The sequence below is a fragment of the Rhipicephalus sanguineus genome, unplaced genomic scaffold, assembly GCF_013339695.2.
Source record: "Rhipicephalus sanguineus isolate Rsan-2018 unplaced genomic scaffold, BIME_Rsan_1.4 Seq661, whole genome shotgun sequence".
Taxonomy (NCBI): domain Eukaryota; kingdom Metazoa; phylum Arthropoda; class Arachnida; order Ixodida; family Ixodidae; genus Rhipicephalus; species Rhipicephalus sanguineus.
The window spans coordinates 28445-47480 of record NW_023615715.1 but is presented as its reverse complement, the minus strand read 5'-3'; the positions used below and the strand labels follow the sequence as shown (position 1 = coordinate 47480).

Here is a 19036-nt window from a genome sequence, read left to right as displayed (position 1 = left end):
GACGTGTACTGGACATATCCAATCAGATCAGCCGCCTGCGTGACGTCGCGCTTCCAATACGACGGGCACTGGAAGTGGGCGTTTTGAAAACGCGTTTGGCTGAGCCGCTGTGATCGGTGGCGATTCGCATCTTTAAAGCCTTGTAATAAATTACACAGTTTACGCACAGAGCTTAAATTGGTCTGTAAATGATCCTTAGGACTTGCTCTACCGGCTCAATGTGTTCGTACAAAATCGTCAAAACCGTTTCAGGGTCCCTTTAACATGCCGCGGGATGGCGACCAATTTCTGCGTCCAATATGCGACGCTCTTCTGGCTATCACACCTAGTTCTCTGATTACGCTTTCACCGCTTACTACAGGTACCACAAGGGTTTGTTTAATCATTTAGCAGGGACGTTAGTCATCGGGATGGAGATGTACCACCAATCACCAAAGTGGGTGCATACACGTTAAATGGTGCCATTAGCTGCCAGACATCAATATACATTGTGCAAACTTTCTTATATTAATGTACAGTAAGCATTCAGTTACTTCTGTAAGGGCACGCTTTACTTTCGTGTCATTCCGATTCCTATGACGGAGGGATCAATCGTGTTTTATGCCGGGGTCCACCAAGACTTCAGTGACGTATTTCCGTCACGGAAATAACGTCGAAAAAATATACACAATCAGATGGCAAAGAAAAAAAAAAGTCACAGTTTCGCCGCAAGGGCGAAGCAATGAATGCGATAGCAAGGAACTAATGCTATACGAAGTGAGGCTCGCCAATGGATACTCTCAGTTTGAACATCGCTTCTGTTGCAAAGGCGGCCGAAGCAGCGAAGGAAACTAGCGTGCTTCAAGTGTCGAGCTGTGACACTTGATAGTTCGCGCTCATCTTCTGTTTGTTCGTTTAGCGGCGTCCCTTGAGATCGAGTGACTTTCGTAAGCTCCGTAACATGAGCGCGGACATCACGGTGAAAGCGTGAAACATTCCTCTTCCCCTCACCACGAGAAAACCACGCGAGCAGACAGCGGAAGCGCAAGCTTCTCCCATGCGCAAATATAAGAAGCGAGCGAGCTCGTCGACGACTTGCGCCATCTCGCTGGTAATGAAGAAACGCTTATTATCGCCTGCTGTCTCCGAGTCCGTCCAGCGCTAAAGGGTGTGTATATAACGCTCGCCGTTAGCTACGTGGAGGATCTGCGTTTCGTGGCGTAGTGGATAGCGCCGCTCGCTGCGAAACAAGAGGTCCCTGGTTCGATTCCGCGCGTCGGAAGCATTTTTCTGAATTATTTTTCTTTGGGGCTTTTATATATATATATATATACATACTGATACATATACGGTGCATGACGGCGGCGACGGCGACGGCGACGGCAAAATCCAGCCGAGACTGTCCATATAATTGCTATCGCAATAAAAAGCTACCGTCAACGGGCATCGAGAACCCACGACCGCTCGGTCCGCAACAACAGATGCCGGGCACGCTATCCACTGCGCCACGGTCACAGACTCTGGAGGCTTCACGAACGCGCCTTTTATATCTACCACTCTCCCGGTCGGCGGGGTGGTTTTGACCTCTGGGAGTGGTAAGGTAAAGTAATTCGTCATTGTTGTGGCCTCCGCGACTAGCACCTGCAACGCGTTTACGCGTCCGTCCCATTCGGCGCGTTTTCAATAGAAGTTGAATTTTGTCAATGCCTTAACACACCACGAGGTGGCGACCTTTACCCAAGCGTCGTAACAGCGTCAGCGTCGGTGTCGCTCATAGCAACACGCTAATCCACACCAAACATAGCTCTGCAACGCGCGCCTGCCTCACCATGGCTGTAACACTGCGTTCCCCGCTCACGCGCTCGCCCCGAGAAAAATCGCGGCCGGGCTGCGCATTTACAAAGGCGAGCGAATAAACCCCCCCCACAATGCACCGCGCCACGGCGCTCTCTGGGGCTATGCATTTTGGCCGGCCAAATTGTGTCAGGCGGCTGCCAGTCCCCGTGTTTTCGTATCAGCGGAAACATAGCGACCGCGCCTGTGCCTGGCCAGTGGGCACTGGCCTGGCTCTCTATGCCTGGACGACGCGACCATAGCAAACGCCTTACGAATGAATCGGATACTCGTGAACAGACAGTAAGTGCTTCGAGAGACGCTGTGCGCACACTTCTCGCTGCCGAAAGCCGTCTCGTCCAGGATGCATTGAAGCGGACACACACAGCCTGCAGCGAAGAACAACGCGACGGACATTGCTCTACTCCACTTGGTAAGTTTTTGTTGCTGCTCAGCATGGATCTATTAAAAAGCGCGTTTCTGATACTGTCAGTATATCTAAGGCTACGAACGTTGCTCGGGCAGCAAGCGCAGCTTCCACTAGCTAGTGCCGATGCAAGCGTGCGACCATAAAAGCCTGCGCGCAAACTTTATCGTGCTGCCGCTTCCAAACTTGCGAAGCTAAAAGATAAAAGAAAAGCACGCAGCCCTAAAGCACTGCCTTTAGTGGAATAAATTTAAGAGGAGGAAATTGAACTTAAAATAGGGAGCTCTTCGAGTATATGCTTTTTTTTTCATTGCTTCACCGCAATACGGCTCTGTGTTCCAGTGAAGGCAAGGGAGACTCGCACTTATCCGCACTCGTTTGTGGCTTCAGCTTTCTTTCCTCCCGCTGTATATTGTGTGATCTGGCAGTATTGTGCAACCCTCCTCCATGAAATTGTCGAGTGCACTCTATAGGGCTCTACTCTCCATGATGTCTACACTTTAACGCTTCATCACAGTAAAAATATATATTAGAGGGAGGCTTACTAAAGTCACGTCCGCCACTGTAGTGGTCACTGTACCCATGCAGAAAAAAAGAACAAAACAAGGGATAACAATTTATTAACAAGAAAAGTGTCCCATGAAGTAAGAACAAGCAAAAGAGGTTTTTGGTTTATTGGTATATCACAAGCATAAACATGTTTTATATATATACACACACACACAGACATTAATGTTTATTGAAGCAAGGTAAATAACTTGTAAATGTATGCAGAGCAAAGATGACAGAAAATTCTGTAGTGCTTTGAAGTTCAGAAGACAACTGGAAATGTGCAACCGCACTCTGGCACAGTGGTAACTAGGGAATGTGCAAATATTCAAGTTTCGAATTCAAATAGAATAATTCGTTTTGACTTTTGAATAGCTAGTATTTGAAGTTTTGAATAATTCAACACGACGAATATCAAAGACGCGACAAAGGCCAATAGTGCAATTTGATTAGGGTGGGATGGCAAAAACTAACGATAAAGTCGCTAAATTTCATTAAATTTTCACCTTTCGTTAAAACTTTCATCGTTATGCTGGTTCAAAAGTGAGTGCATGTTCATTTTAAAAAAGATTATGTTGTTTCCACGCCTCATGGCTAATGGCCAGGGAACATTCTGTGAGACTCGAACTGCTGGCAACCAAAAATAACCAGCACACTGAGCTCAGGTCTTATAGGCAAGAGGTTCACAAATACTTCAATGAGCCCCTAATCACAAGAAAAGATGATCCTTTAACATACTGCAAAGAGCACGGAGCTGCACTTTATCGAGGTATCGCCATAATCGCTTTGTGATACCTTCCCGACCCTGCTACTGAGGTACCCAGTGAACAGCGAAAAGTTTTAGTTGATTACCCAGTGAACTGCGGGAAACACCTTAACATCGCGGCAAGAGAGCCTGAAGCCAGGTCATGTGAAGCTGCTTGTGTCATGACAATTCATAGTCTTTCGCTAGTAGTCACGCACCGCGTTATGTGTTCGAAGACATGAGCAGATTTTATTTCCTTGTTCTTTCTTTCAATTTCAAATAAAACTTTCTGTATTCGATATCTATATTTGACATTTTCGGCCACTATTCGGCACTATTCGATTCAAGATGAAATTCACTATTTGCACACCCCTACTGATAACAAAAGATCTCAGAGAAACTCGCCATCAAGACAAAGGAAGCAGAAAGGTGTTCTATTTGACATGATTACTATTTCTGCTTTTGTTCTCACAACATCAAGACCACTGTAATATTCTAGAACAGGGGTCGACATGTTCAAGGAAAGACATGCTCTGAGGTCTGCTCACTGGTCTCCTTTTCTGTCTTACTGGCATTGTGGTCACTGCTGCCGTGCAACTAGGCTGTGCAACCAGGGTTATGTTGCTTACATCTGGAGTAACTGAACCTTGACCTCTTTCGCTTTTGTGAGTTACTTTTGTTACATTTGTTCATTTTGCTTAGCTGCCCCATTTGAAATGCGAAGCATTTCTTAGCAGACTGCAGGCTATTTGAGCTTGTCTATCTACGTATCTGTCTAGCCGCCTACGTCTGGGCGCTCTTGTGGTACATAAAAAATTCAGTCAGCCCTCAGTGATGAGGGCTGACAGCACTGAGGACCACACTAGCTCCTAACGGTAAGGCATAGCAAAAGTCAATCATCATGGAATACCACATTGTGACTGCATGACAACATGACTTGACAGCGTGACTTGAATGGGCCACAGCTGGAGGAGCCAAGGGTTGTCCGTTAGTAGGTGCCATTCAACATGACTGTATGCATGATACTGTGGTAGCAGTGCAGAGCCAGATGCTTGCGCCTGTGGCTAAGGTCACCAATTGTAGGGGTATGATGTCACAACAGCCAACGTGAGGAGTCGTTGTCCTCACTTTGATTCAAGGATATGTGAAGCACCTAAGTGCAGTGGCGGCGATGAGCAGCCTGTATGATGAGCAGCTCCTTTGCTTAGGTTTAGGTGCATGTTAAAGAATCCCATGTGGCCTAAATTGATCCGAAGTCACCCACTACGGTGTGCCTCACAATCACATCACGGTTTTGGCGCATAAAACCCTAGAAAGGTTGTTATTGAAACCAGGCTGGCACTGTGCCTAGGGCTGCCATAAAACCCATTAAGCGGGAGGCAGCGACCATTCAATGCAGCCTTGCACTGGGCACATTCTGCTCGACGTTTAGCTTGAGAGACTGGGGCCTCTTCTTTGGCCTGTTGGCAGCTGGCTCAACTACTGGGCGCCTTGCAGGCATCCTCTTAGACCCCCTCGTGAGCCTTGGCCGACGCCTGGCAATGCTGGTTGGCTGCACTCGTATCTGACGAGCCCGGCGACGTCTTGCTGCAGCGGTAGCCTTGAGTGCCAGCATCAGCGCAGTTCCATCCGTGCTGTTTTGCACACGAGCCAGCTCCTCTCCAAGGCCCTTCAGGATCTCGAGGTAAGCCGGATTGTGTACATTCATGGCAGGCACACGCCGTACCTGGGCCTCCAGGAATAGACCTTTTTCAAGCAATCCCAGAACCCCCCGAGGGCTCGCGAAGCACTATGGGAAAAGTGTGTACGGCGAGCCCGCCCGCTGTTCCGTTGCTCGCTGCTCGTTGGCGCCGTGGGAGCACCAAACGAAAAAAAAACACGTCACCGCTGGTTGACTATTATTAAATACTAAATGCTACCCGTCTGAACGCACCTGCATGTATCTCTACGCATGAAATGCGAAAGAAATGATGCAGTCAGTGTAGGTATATTACCGAGCGGATGTATACTGGATCTAGCAGTTAAGCGGCATGCGAGTTATCACGTGCCGATATACATGCAGTAAAAACGTGCTATTGTGAGCAATGTGAGCTGGAACACCGAATTCGTATTTATTCAATGATTACTTGTTCACAAGCCACTACGGCATTTAATGCCATAGTGGCTCGTGATGGGGTTTAACCAAACTGTAGAGAGGTGTTACAGTGTTCAGGTATACAGATTATTATATTATTTTAATTGACAAGTCATGCGCTGTACAAAGAAGTGAGCACATCCTAAACGTGTTTAAAGAAAAAGGGATTGGACTAGAATTCACTTGTGAGATGCCTTGCTCTGATAATTTGCAGTTTCTTGATACATGCTTATAAGTTTAACTGCGGAGCATGTTCGCGGGCACTATAGCCCGCATTCAGTGAAATCGGTGTTCAATTTCGCGTCGGCACATTCGAATGTTGTTAAACGAGGAATTGTGATGTCATGATTACGCAAGGCATTGGAAAAAAACTTGCGCACATAAGATGAGCAGTAGTTTCCAGCTGCAAAGTGATCAAAGACGCGGGATATCCTGCGTATCGTTGTATCAGTTCGCGAAAATCTGTTCGCATGGCAAAGAAAGATTAACACGGACGTTCTCCATCCATAAATAATAAAGAAACTAGAAATACTGCAGTTATTCCACGTATGTATAAGAAGTTCTTCAGTCGCATGGCCTGAAGAACGTAGGGAAGGGATGTGGGGGTGAAGGTTGTGTTTACCGCCCCAAATAAGCTCAGTCGCATTAAGGTCGCAGGGGTCTGCGGTTGGCAAAGAAAAATGCGGTCAGAGGCATGCCGATTGTTTTGTAAATTGTGTAGGAGTTAACCATAAATTTCTCTTTCTTGTGTCCACATGTACATCGGCCAGACTGGTCGATGTATTAATACGTATACGCGCCTCAGCGTACATCGAAACTCATTGAATGGAGCCGTCTCATCTTGCCTCTCTATATCAGTCATGAAATGTAATCCCATCTTCGAAAGCACAGTAATTTTGTACCATCAACCTAATCAGACAACGCGAGAAATTTCGGTGGCATATCATGTCACAAATAATGCCACACTTTGTGTCAGTCAACCTTCTCAGTCGTTACAAGACAAGGAATTCTACTTTATTAATCGACTGTAAGGACACGCCTTGGTTGTTTGACTTTTCGTACCTCTTTATGACACGCGCGACGCACTCGCATTTTTTAATGCTTTTTTTCACGCGTACAATAATCTTTCAGTTGTGTGTGAGCGCTGGTTTCTGCATTTCCTTCCTTGTACTGCTCCTTTCTTTTTTCGCTCTAAGTATTATTCCAACCTGTAGTTGCAGCACCAACGAAGGTTAGTAGGCACTTATAGTTCGTTACATATATGGTGCGAGCGATGCAATGCATGTATCCCATTTCCCCAAATGCCGACTACACTTTCTAGTGTACTCGTCAGATATCAGAACCTCACACTGTAGTCGTCGAGAGTGTCAATGGACGTTGATTCCAATGCATCCGAGAATCATAGACCGCTCCTGCATTTCGTAGGCAACCGAGCTGTATTTTTTTATTTATGCCGTAAGGCGCATTGGGGCTAAAAAAATAAATAAAAGGTGACGCTTCTGAGCCGCTCAACTTAGAGTTACTGTATATGCTTAAAGGTAGCATATACAGTAACTCTAGCTCAACTGGTCCAACAGTGGGAGAGATGCAAATTGTCGAGAGGCCGTCGCAGCTAAGCACTTAAGTTCGGGATTGAATTGCGCAGTAACATGTTGCACCTTGCCAAATTCACTGTGTCTAAGAAGTCCTGGCATGGCGCAAGCGGAAAGCTACAGCGCGAGACGCGCGCTCGTCGCGGCGGCTGCTGCGGCGTACACATCCCATGAGCGCTTGCGCGCCCGTTGGTGGCGCTCGTGTGCTTGAAAAAGGTCTATTGGTATGCATGTTCTTGGGCCTGCACAGAAAGTGGTGAAGGAAATATTGTTCACATGATACACCACACCAACAAGAACTGCACATTTATTTTGCTGTTCTCTAACTGCAGCCAAGGGCTCAGTAATAAAGGTTTAAACTGAGGAGTCAGTTTTAAGTGAAGCTTTCCTTGTCTCCTGTTTTGACTGTCCTGCCACTGGTAGTGCTGCCAATCTAAAAAGTATACAGTTTTACTGACTCAGGTAAAGAAATGCTTGATATTTCTTTACATTTACATAGTACATACAGCTGCGTTTTTCAGTATGCTTTGTCTTCATATAGTGTTGTGCTATGCAAAGACATGGGAAAATTTTTAGTTTAGATTACTTTTGAAGGGTTTGAACATATTGCAATAATGAATTCGCTTTAGCCAAGCTGCAATGATTTAACAAGTTATGACTCTAATACACATCAGTAATGACACTAATTGTTTTCTGTGGACCTACCTATGTCTCTGTCGGCACTAATGGCAGTTCTTGCTTGTGGTTGCAGTTGGGGTATGTATGTCCAAATGATCAGTCAGTCGAAACTTGGCGCTCTGGAGTCACAACTGCAGCCAAAGAGTTACACCCTAACAAAGAGTTAACCTTCATTAGTCGGATGCTGAATTCAGGGACGTACCTGTCCTAATTCATTATTTAAATGGAATCTATCCTGCACGATTTGCATAAGTATGTCACGGGTGCAGGACGCACCTGCAGTTAAACATACCACATTGAAGTGCTTCAAAAGGCCTCTGGATATGCCTCTTCCGCAGCATGCCGCATACAGCAGAAAAGGCAGCTGCATGAAGCATGGCTTCCAAAGAGGAGATGAGATAGCTACCTGGCTCTCTCGGACAAAAAGTCCAGTGAGCTGACCTTGGAATAAGGGTCTATACCATGATAGCTTGCATTCTCTCTCTTTTTTCTTCTGCCAATAAAAGTTTTCTCAATAAACCAATGGGATTCTACCTGTTTTGTTGTAAACAAGAAGGGAAAAACACGAAATAACCTACACTTAGCAAGGGTAGATTTTTGGTCTTGTTGGTGCGACGTATTCATAGTGTTAAGCGTGGAACTATTAAGACTGAGACAAGACAGAGAGTGTTTGTGTTACTCCATGTTTCATCTCTGTCGTGTTCCGTGCTTGACACTATTAATATCCTACTTTGTCTCTTTTCACGATTTCACGATCAGCACATGATGATCATAATGCCTGTGGCCACATCCCCTTGATGTTGCAGGTCAACAGCCAGAGCTGGATCAGGCCAAAAATAAAAATAAGCTTTAGGAAAAGAAATTATAAAACATGGAGAAAAAGATATTACACCCTGAAAAGTACAAAATCAAAACCCTGGATTCCTGAGCAGCATTACTTTCTGCAGGTGCTAGGGCCAGTGACACAAGTTCATGTGAGGTAATAAAATGCCTTAATATCAACCCAGTCGGACCTTTTCGGTTTCAAAGGAGAGGGCAACCCTAACTTGTCAGCAGTTGAGATTAACAAGAAAGATGTTAGATCATATGCACATTATGCCAGGATCTTTTTGTTTGTGTGTTTGTGTCTGTGTGTGTAGGGGGGGTGCTCGATGTCAACATATACGTTCTTGTATCAGTTCTTGTATCACTCCAGTATGCTCTGACCTGTTCCTGGCAGTAGGCGATTGTAAATTAGCCCAGCAAATGAAGGGCTTTGACATATTAGCTTGTTTTAGATGCGTAGATGGTTCCTCGATATACAATCAGTTTTGAAATGCACCACATGCGCTGGCATTATAACACTATAGGAAAGAAAGAAATCCCAAGCTTCTAGTGAAACCACTCGAACTCATCAAATGAGGCATAGCTTTCTACAGTGAAATCTGTTATGAGATCACAACAATGGCCGTTTTGGCGCCATAGTTGCCTGCTGCCGGCGATGTCCGTACCACTATCATGCAAAATAAGATAAAAAAATGAAATTTGAAAAAATATCTAGTATGGAACGGGGCTCGAACCTGGACCCTCTCCGTGGCAGCCCAGTGTTCTACCACAGAGCCATGCCACTGCTTCAAACTTCTTTGCATAAAGACCCTACACAGGCTTCATGCCGGGAAGAAACGACATTAACATGTGTAATTAGTGTGGTAGAAGAGTAAAATAAGAACCAGCATCACCCAATGCAAATTGTGTAGACAGGTGTTGCACAATGTGAATTGCGTAACTAGTGGGTCATTGAATGCTTCCAACTCATTGCAAAAGGCTCTGGCATAATTCTTCATCAACATCAGCCACAGCATCAACAGAGTGCGCATAATGCCTTGCAGATGTGTAACGGGTACCTTGCTTCTCCGCAGAATGATAAATAATGGCGCAGTCGGTGCTTCCCAACTTGACAAAATTATTATTTATGGCGTAGTGGCAAGTGTACTTGTATTAGTAGCCCCAAGAGAGTTTACAACGGACTGTAGAAGTGCTGCTCTTCCAACTTTTGCTGTGACTGTGCTGTGCTTTCTGCACAGGCCTGGCGTTATTTATGCATCTGGCGAGCAGTGAAAGAGTCCCTGCCATCATCTTCTAGAGCATGGGTCTCAGCCGCATGCAGCCCGCCAACCTTTCGCTAGCAGCCGTAGCCCCGCATGACAGTTTTCCCATATTTTTTGATGACTTTTGTGACTTTGCTTAAATGGTGCTGGCATTATTTTCTTGCCTGTCGTGATTAATAACACTTTGTTCGGGTAAGCCACACAAATGTGAATGGTCATAAGCATCTTTTTTTCATCAGACACCTCATGCGGTCACCTTGTGTTGAACATCACCGCAGAACAAAAACTAAACTTAAGGATCGGCGTCCAGATATTAGTCATTGTGGAGATCGGTATAGACATGTTTCTCTATTCCTGATGCCAAATACCCTTAAGAAATGACCAATATAAGAGATATGGGAAAGGCTTCCCTTCAAATGGCAATGTTAGCTGACATTTTACTTACACTCCCCCACTCCCTCCCCACGCAGTTCTGACATTTTCACTGTCACTGCCCTTTGTAAGATTAAATTTTAACTGCAGTCCGATAGCTGATGTGAGTTTGAGACCCCTGTTTTAGAGCATAGCCTTAACCATCAGTTTAAAAGATTAAAAAACAGTGGCTATTCCCAAAGCATGCTCGTAGGAATCAGTGAAAATTAAAAAAAAAAAACCAAAAACCCATGCGCCACCGAAGAAATAAGGACACACTGACCTCAGCAAAGCAGCAGTTGTTCTGTTTTTGTGCAGCATTTTGCACTATATGAAACAAGCAGGGCGAACATGCAGTGTCAGTGTTTTTTTGTCTTCAGCGCTTCATAAGCTTTAAGGGATTCTGCAAAGCAGTGAACAATAACTGAAGAAAAAGTACACAACAAACCACCGAGACCCCCTTGTACTATGTGCTAAGAAGGTTGTGTGCAGTATTCCTCTAACCTGCGGTAAAGAATATACATGATTTGCTCCGTGCCATGGCCGAAGCTTATCTGTATGATGGAGCCCAGTGTGTCAGAATTGCCGACGTGTGCTCAGATCCTGTACCTGTTAAGTCGGGCATTCCACAGGTTCTTCCTTTGATATCTCTGTTAAAGTTAAGCTCTATGTTGATGACTGCACAGTCTATTCACAACATTCGATATCCTAGTGATCAGGCTCTACTTAACCATGCTTGTAGTGCACAAAGTGCAGTGTGGTGCACAGATTGGCAAATGAAAATAAACCTTAAAAAATAATCTGTTGCGATGACGTGACACAAAACGGACAGCCATTAAGTTATCACTGCATAGGCGGCAGGTCTCTTGCTGTTTTAAACAGATATAAAATACCTCAGGGTGACAGTAACGTCGGATATGAGGTGGAATGAACACATATATTGAAAGGTGTGCGGAAGGGCTATGTGGAAACTTGGTTACTTAAAAAGAAATATGCGGCAATGTACACACGAGGTTAAAGTAATAGCGTATAAAACTGTAGTCCATCCTGTAATAGAATATGCATCGATAGGTTGGGGCCCATACAGTCAAGGAAACACAAACTAGAAACTGTCCGAAAAGAAAGTGGTTAGGTTTGTATATCGTTCTTATAGCTGGCGCGCTTCTGCTAGTGCTTTGGTAAAAAAAGCAGGTCTAGAATTCCTACAAAAGTAGCGCCAACACGACCGGTTAAAAAATTCATGCACCTGTTATTCCATGATAAACTTGGTATTCATAAACACACTTGGAATTCATAAACACAGCCATAAACACAGAATACCAAAAACAACTTGGTATTCATAAACACAGCCTCATCTAGAGGCTAGCAGTACTGTATGAATAAACAAATAAATAAATAAATAAATAGGGCATACAGGACGCTGTATTAATAAACGTCTCCTGGAACACAGATACCCCTGCCAACAATTGCAATCTGCAGGTCACCTCGTTGCACACTGAAAACGATGCTGTACACCAAAGTTCCGTGACACGTGTTGCTGCACATTGCAGTGACAAAGATACCAGGGAGATAAAAGAAACCCTTTTCATCATAGGGGCAAAAGAGCAATGCATCAGCTACACCCTTGCTGTTGCATTTAACGCAAGCAGAAATAAAATTTCTAGAAAGTGATATACACTGATCCGCCGAAAATTTGTCTGTGCTTAATAAGGCATATGCTATGTTCTGGCATCATATTGTTTTCTTTTTTGCCTTTTTGCTTTTTTCTGCCCTTACCTTAACCCTCGAACCTGATTGTTAAACTACCTTTGACACTTCACAAGATGTGAATAATCAGTTGTAAGTTTGCACACCAACTGTCCTGTAATCCCTCACGAAAGGAATCGTGAAAGACCACCAACTCGCCCAATTCGTCACTCTGCTAAACCTTTATTACTCCTTGCCAGAATTGTTAAAATGTGTTAATGGCTGTATTAACAAACAAGTGCAAGAAACTTTTTTTACTGAAATGTGGTGGTTCATGGTGGCTCTTCTAGAAATTCTTTCCATGTATTTAAAGTCGACGCTGGTAGGTTGGAAGGAAGGCATTTATGTGCAGAAATCGGGGATATGTATTGGTTCTAAGGCTGCTCTGATACTTAGTGATTTATACCTTAGCAAGATTGAGAAGCGGTTAGAAGGTGCCTTAGTAATTCTGTAAAGGTTTTTTTTTTATGTGCACGATTACTTGATTTTTTGTAGCGGTGAGGACATTGACTCTGTGGTTACCTCAGTGAGCAAGAAATTTGAAATAAATGGAGGAGGGCTGAACTAAAGAATGCCCTTGGAATAATGGAATGCAATTTTATACATTTCTGTAACATTTTCAGAAGAACCGCACATGCTGGCAGTATTCTCCTAGATAGTCAAAGGCCACCGTTTCACTTCTCGTCAAAGCATTTTAAGGTTGTAAGAAATGGTATAGCCATGTCGTGCCTTAAATTTTCCCTCAACAATTCAGTGTGAGCACAAAGTGAGTTCTAGCTTTAAAGCACAGCTTACGCGTCTTTTATATGTGGGTTATCCTTGCATTGCAGTGGCCACTGTCGCTGAACGCTTAAAAGAAGTCCATTTTGTTAGGAGCAAGCATGATTGCACAAAGCATATGGAAGAAACGTGTCACAGGTATTCTTTACATTCCTGCAATATCTCACAGGCTAAAGAAAGTGGGAAGTTAGTACTGCATTAATGTTGTGTTTACAGCTTCCAATAAGCTAGCGAAGTTTGTACTGCTGTACACAGAAAGAATGAGCAAGTTGACAGCGAGGTGACAACAAGTGGACTAACAAATGTTTCGTAAAACACACCAACAAATTTAGGTTCCTTTTAGCTGTGGCCGCTTCTATGTAGGACATGGGGGCCACTGTGTTAACAAGAGATTATTGGAACATAAAATATCACTACCGAAGGCTCACCGTCTATCCTGTTTTTTACATTGTCGAGAGTGTAAGTGCATGCCAAAATTCGATGAAGCACAGTTTTGTGCAGCACAGGAATGAAGAATCACGTCTGATAATTGAGGCTGGCATATCAGAAATAGTGGTAGCGCAGTGTGAGCCAAGCTCACAGATCTGAAGTGGAGAACGGGCAGGAGATGTGCTCAAGCTGTCATTTATACTCTGTATGCCGTGGCAAGAAAAAAAAATTGGGGAAGCTTGCACTAGGCCGCGCAAGGCTTTAAACAGCATTAGCTGGGCGATTCTGAAGACTAATCTGGTTGCTTCTAGCGTTGTTCTAGGCCTGTTTGGTGACAACCGAATGTCCGAACTTCCACCGATGACACCAATGTCCAAACTCCAGAGACAGAACCTCGTGCTGAAACCAAGCGTTCGCACCTCTCATAGATCTACAGGCACGTCATCATTGGCGTAGGCCTTCTATCACTTCGGGGTCTTCTTGCTGCCGCCGTTGCCTTTCCCGTTCCCTCTCATAGTGCGGGAAAAGACGCGATTCTTCGGGATACTAGGGAACGGGAAAGGCAACGACTGCAGCAAGAAGACCCCGAAGCAATGGAAGGCCTACGCCAATGATGACGTGCCTGTAGATCTATGAGAGGTGCGAACGCTTGGTTTCAGCACGAGGTTCTGTCTCTCGAGTTTGGACATCGGTGTCACCTAGCTAAGGCCTACAAACAACCTAGAAAACAACCTAGAAGCTTGTTGTACATACTCGGGGTCTTCGGCTCGCCGCCATCGCTTCGCAGCCATTTCTTGGGCTAACTGTTGCCTTCTTCATTTTTAGTGGACCAGATTTACCAAATATCTGTGGTACATACCAGTTTATGATGATAGTTTTTTTGTTCGCCGGTCAAGGAAGGATTTGCTAAACAGCTTGGCTGTTAACAAATTTCGGGCGGGGGGAGGTCATGGGCGCGGTCTGCCATCTTCCAGATCACCCTGCCAAGCACCGGTGTGAGTTTGAAAACCATGATAAAAAAAAAACTGCCAGGCCTGCACAGAACGTACAGTACAGTAACAGCGAAAGCTGGAAGAGCGGCGTTTCTAGAGCATTTGTTTAAACACTCTTGGGCCAACTACTACAAGCACACTTGCATGGTACCCACTACACCATAAATCATCATAATTTTTGTGTAGTGGGGAAGCGTCCTGTTGTATCTTCACGTGGTCTGTGTGTGTGTGCGTGTGTGTGCGCGCGCGCACTGACGCCTCAGCTGGCCGCCTGCACCACATCGGACTATTGCTACTACCACGTGTGCATCGTTATCTGTCTACACTGTGTTGCCTATAAATACGTTCTACACTTTTCAATAAACGTTCTTTTCATTCTGCTGACTACGTTGATACATTGCTGGTCCGGCGCTGCTATGCGCACGCCATGGCTATGCTACAGTGGCGACGAAGATGTACACCACCCATGCAGTGAAAGACGACCCTGAACCTGACACTACGAAAAACCGAGCAACCAAGGCGATCATGGCTCACCACCAGCTTCCGGACTTCGAAGAAGGCAAAGATAAGTGGACGCCATACCTTATTAAAGTCGAAGCATACTTCGAAGCGAATGCCATTGAAGACTCGACTAAGAAAAGAGCATTGCTGGTGGCTGCCTTAAGCACGCACACGATACAAGTACTGGCAGGGAAAGTGGCTCCACGCAAGCCGAATGCGCTGACTTATGAAGAAGTCGTGGCAGTGTTGAGTGAGCACTACGATCCCAAGCGACACGAAATCGCAGAAAGTTACAAGTTTTTCAGTCGGTGTCAAGCGGAGGGGGAGCCCATTAATGAATTTCTAGTCGACATTCGCCGAATCGCTGATAATTGCAATTTTGGCAGTGCTTTAAATCGCATGCTACGAGATCGCATTGTGTGTGGTGTCTGTCAAGGGCACTGCAGAAGCAGCTACTTGCGAAGCAGGAATTAACATTAGAAGACGCTGAAGCGATGGTCCTCTCAGCTGAAGCTGCAGATAGTGGCGTGAAAAACATGAACGGATCGGCCTGACACCAGTGTTGAAAGTAGAAGTGTATCCGCAGAAAACACCGCAAGACGAGAGGCGGAGTGCTGCACGTCAAGAATGCTCAAGATGCGGTAGTGCAAAGCACAATGAGACCGGTTGCACCTGGTCTAACGCTCGCTGTTATCGCTGTGGAGGACGCGGTCACCTTTCAAGGAAATGCCGAAGCCGCGGGTGCTCGCGAGCAAGGAATAGCAAGGAGGGCACAAACCAACATTCTCACGGGGACGGAAGGTTCGACAGACGACGAACACGAAGCAGCGCACATCTGGACCTTGGCCTCGGAACGGAAGAGCTGTCTGGTACCCCCAATTCGCCGGACGTTCTCTTGGTGTGGTGTGCAGCTTACCATGGAAGTCGATACTGGGTCGCCCGTTTGTGTCATCCCACGTCAACTGTACGAGAAGCACCGCGACCAATGGCCGAAACTGAGACCATCCAGTGTGAAATTATCCTGCTACTCAGGACGACTTGGGGAGCTTGCGCTCAGTGTTTCACATAAGGGAGCGACGGTGGAGTGCGCGCTGACCGTGTTGGACTGTGCGGGACCAAGCCTCTGCGGTCGAGATTTAATTCAGCTGCTAAACGTCGCTGGTGTTCCGGTGGTTTGCGTTGCAGGAGTCTTGGAGCCCACCGAACAAACGGGCAAGTCCAGTGTGAACAGCATATTCAACGACTTCCACGACGTGTTTTCCGAGGAACTGGGGCTCATCACAGGCCCTCCGGTCAGTCTGCACCTAAAGGAAGGCGCCGTACCTAAGTTCTGTAAGTCCAGACCCGTTCCATATGCGTTACGCGACCGCGTGTCACTTGAACTTGATCGGTTAGTTTCCTTGGGCGTGTTATCACCGGTGGCACACTCGGAATGGGCGTCGCCTATAGTCGTAGTTCTTAAGAAAGGCGGCGCAGTGAGAATCTGCGGTGATTTCAAGGCCACAGTGAACCCCGCATGCGCCACTGAACAATACCCCTTGCCCATCATTGAAGATATGTTTGCGCAACTACACGATGGGGATTGTTTCAGCACTCTGGATTTACGGGACGCATACAATCAAGTGGTACTGGATGATTCTGCAAAGAAAATTTGCGTCATTAACACACCAAAAAGGCTTTTTTGCTACAACCGACTGCCTTTCGGTATAGCCTCTGCACCCGCGATATACCAAAGAAAAATGGATGAGGTGCTAGCTGGTCTTGTGGGTGCACAAGCTTATCTTGACGACGTGCTCATTTCTGAAAAATCAAGCGACAGTGGCGAAAGGCTGAAAACGTTTGGAGCGTTTTCGAGAGAGAGGCGTAAAGTTGAGACACGATAAGTGCAAGCTGCGCAGCCCAGCAGTTCCCTATCTCGGGCATCGCATCGATCGCGATGGGCTTCATCCGACGGAGAAAAACCTCGACGCTATCATGCAGGCACAGAGCCCCCGTTACGTCACCGAACTGCGTTCTTTTTTGGGAATGATTACTTTTTACGCGAGGTTTCTGCCGAACATGTCTACCACACTTTTTTTTTTGTATCAGCTGCTGGAAAAGAATGCGCGCTGGCACTGGGAACAGCCTCAAGAACTTGCGTTTAAGGTTGCTAAGCAAAGCCTCAAAGCAGCCAAGGTTCTCGTCCATTTTGACCCTTCGACGGAACTAAAACTTGAGTGCGACGCGTCTCCATACGGAGTGGGCGCGGTCTTGTTTCACACGATCGGTAACGCTCACAGGCCGATCGGGTTTCGCTCGCGTACGTTAACACAGGCAGAGCGCAACTATTCACAGCTCGAGCGAGAGGCACTGGCACTGGTATTTGGCGTAACTAAATTCCGCGACTACCTTCTAGGTCGGGAATTTACCTTGGTAACTGACCACCAGCCGTTGCTGGGCCTGTTGAGGTCAGACAGGCAGACGCCCCCCATGGCCGCTGCCCGGATACAACGATGGGCGCTTCAGCTGGGGGCCTACCGGTACCAGCTGCAGTACGCCCCAGGACGACAGATGCTGAATGCGGATGCCCTAAGCCGACTGCCGCTGCAGACTACGGAAACTGACGACGACGGTGAGCCACTCGAATATGTACTCTCGCTAAACCAGCTGGAAGGGGGTGCCGTGACAACGCGTGAGCTGAAGGCATTCACCGCGTCAGATCCTGTCCTGGTAGTAGTCAAACGATACATACTACATGGATGGCCTAGAAACGCAAATGGGCTGGCAAGGGACATACTGCCATTTTTTGACCGTAAGCTAGAGCTGTCCGTTGCACATGACCTTGTTTACTGGGGCAATAGGGTCATAATAACAGCCGAAGCAAGAGTACAAGTGCTCCAGCTTTTACATGAGACTCACCAGGGTTCGCCGGCAATGAAATCTGTCGCGCGCTCTTTGTTTTGGTGGCCAGGCCTATTGAAGAGGTGTCTGCTCAGTGCCAGAATTGTGTTCAAAATTTACCGATGCCAACCGCGGCGCCCGTTGTCAAGTGGCCTGAAAACCGGCGAAAGGTGGTCCCGCATTCACATTGACTACGCGGGGGCCGATCTGCGGCAAAATGATACTCGTCGTAGTTGACGCCCCACGAATGGCTCGAAGCCGTACCTCTGTCACATGCTTCAACGGAAACTACCATAAACTGTTTGCGTGGCATTTTCAGCAGGTTTGGGATACCACGCACAATCGTTTCCGACAACGGGACTCAGTTTTCCAGCCGTGATTTTGAGGAATTCGTGGCAAACAACAACATAGTGCACCTCCGATGTGCTCCCTACCACCCCCAGTCTAATGGTGCAGCGGAAAGGGCAGTGCGAACTATCAAAGATGGCCTTCGAAAAATGAGGAGAGGGAAGCTGAAGGAGAATCTGATACGCTTGCTGTTTAACTATCGGAGGACGCCGCAAAAGTGCGGTAAATCCCCAGCAGAGTTACTCTTAGGTTACGAAATGCGCTCACGGTTGGACATATGTTTTCCTCCAGCCCTTACAGGATCAAATAAAGACCAAGAGTACTGGCTGCCGCTACCAGGAAGTGACGTATACGCCCGCAATTATGGTGCAGGGAGCAAATGGACGCCTGGCAATGTGAAGGCGACGTCTGGAGCGAGAATGGTGACCGTGGACACTTCGGACGGGGTCGTCCAACGGCATGTAGATCAGCTTCGCCCGCGACAGGACTCGCGAAGTGATCAGACACCAACTGCCACAAGTTGCAGCGAGCAAGACCAAGCAACAGAACGATTGCCTCCGGTAGAGGTACGCACGGAGGACGGCCTGTCTTCTGGGTTCCTCCCTAATGATGCTGGTGCTGCACAACCTGCATCACCAAAGATCACGGCGGTCCCGATGAATACCGGTGTCGCCCCACAAGCCCTCAGGCGTTCTACAAGAGAACGCAAGTCAGTACAACGCTTTCACTTCTAAGGGGGAAGGAATGTTGTGTCTTCACGTGGTCTGTGTGTGTGTGCGCGCGCACCTGGGACGCCTCAGCTGGCCGCCTGCGCCACATCGGACTATTGCTACTACCACGTGTGCATCGTTATCTGTCTACACTGTGCTGCCTATAAATACGTTCTACACTTTTCAATAAACGTCTTTTCATTCTGCTGACTACG

The 19036-nt window shown here is 46.6% G+C and overlaps 1 long non-coding RNA gene across 4 annotated transcripts; it reads left to right on the top strand.

Annotated features, from left to right (window-relative positions):
* The first annotated feature begins 2008 nt into the window (after positions 1-2008).
* Positions 2009-18616, top strand: LOC119378046 (uncharacterized). 4 transcript variants are annotated; one of them, XR_005180913.2, is made up of 4 exons: positions 2009-2245; positions 5031-5217; positions 17279-17494; positions 18403-18616. It is a non-coding gene; the product is annotated as an uncharacterized LOC119378046 (long non-coding RNA). The 4 variants fall into 4 exon arrangements; XR_005180912.2 differs by lacking the exons at positions 17279-17494; positions 18403-18616 and adding an exon at positions 8744-9202 and having other exon boundaries at positions 2023-2245; XR_005180914.2 differs by lacking the exons at positions 17279-17494; positions 18403-18616 and adding an exon at positions 8276-8458 and having other exon boundaries at positions 2023-2245.
* Positions 18617-19036: the final 420 nt, after the last annotated feature.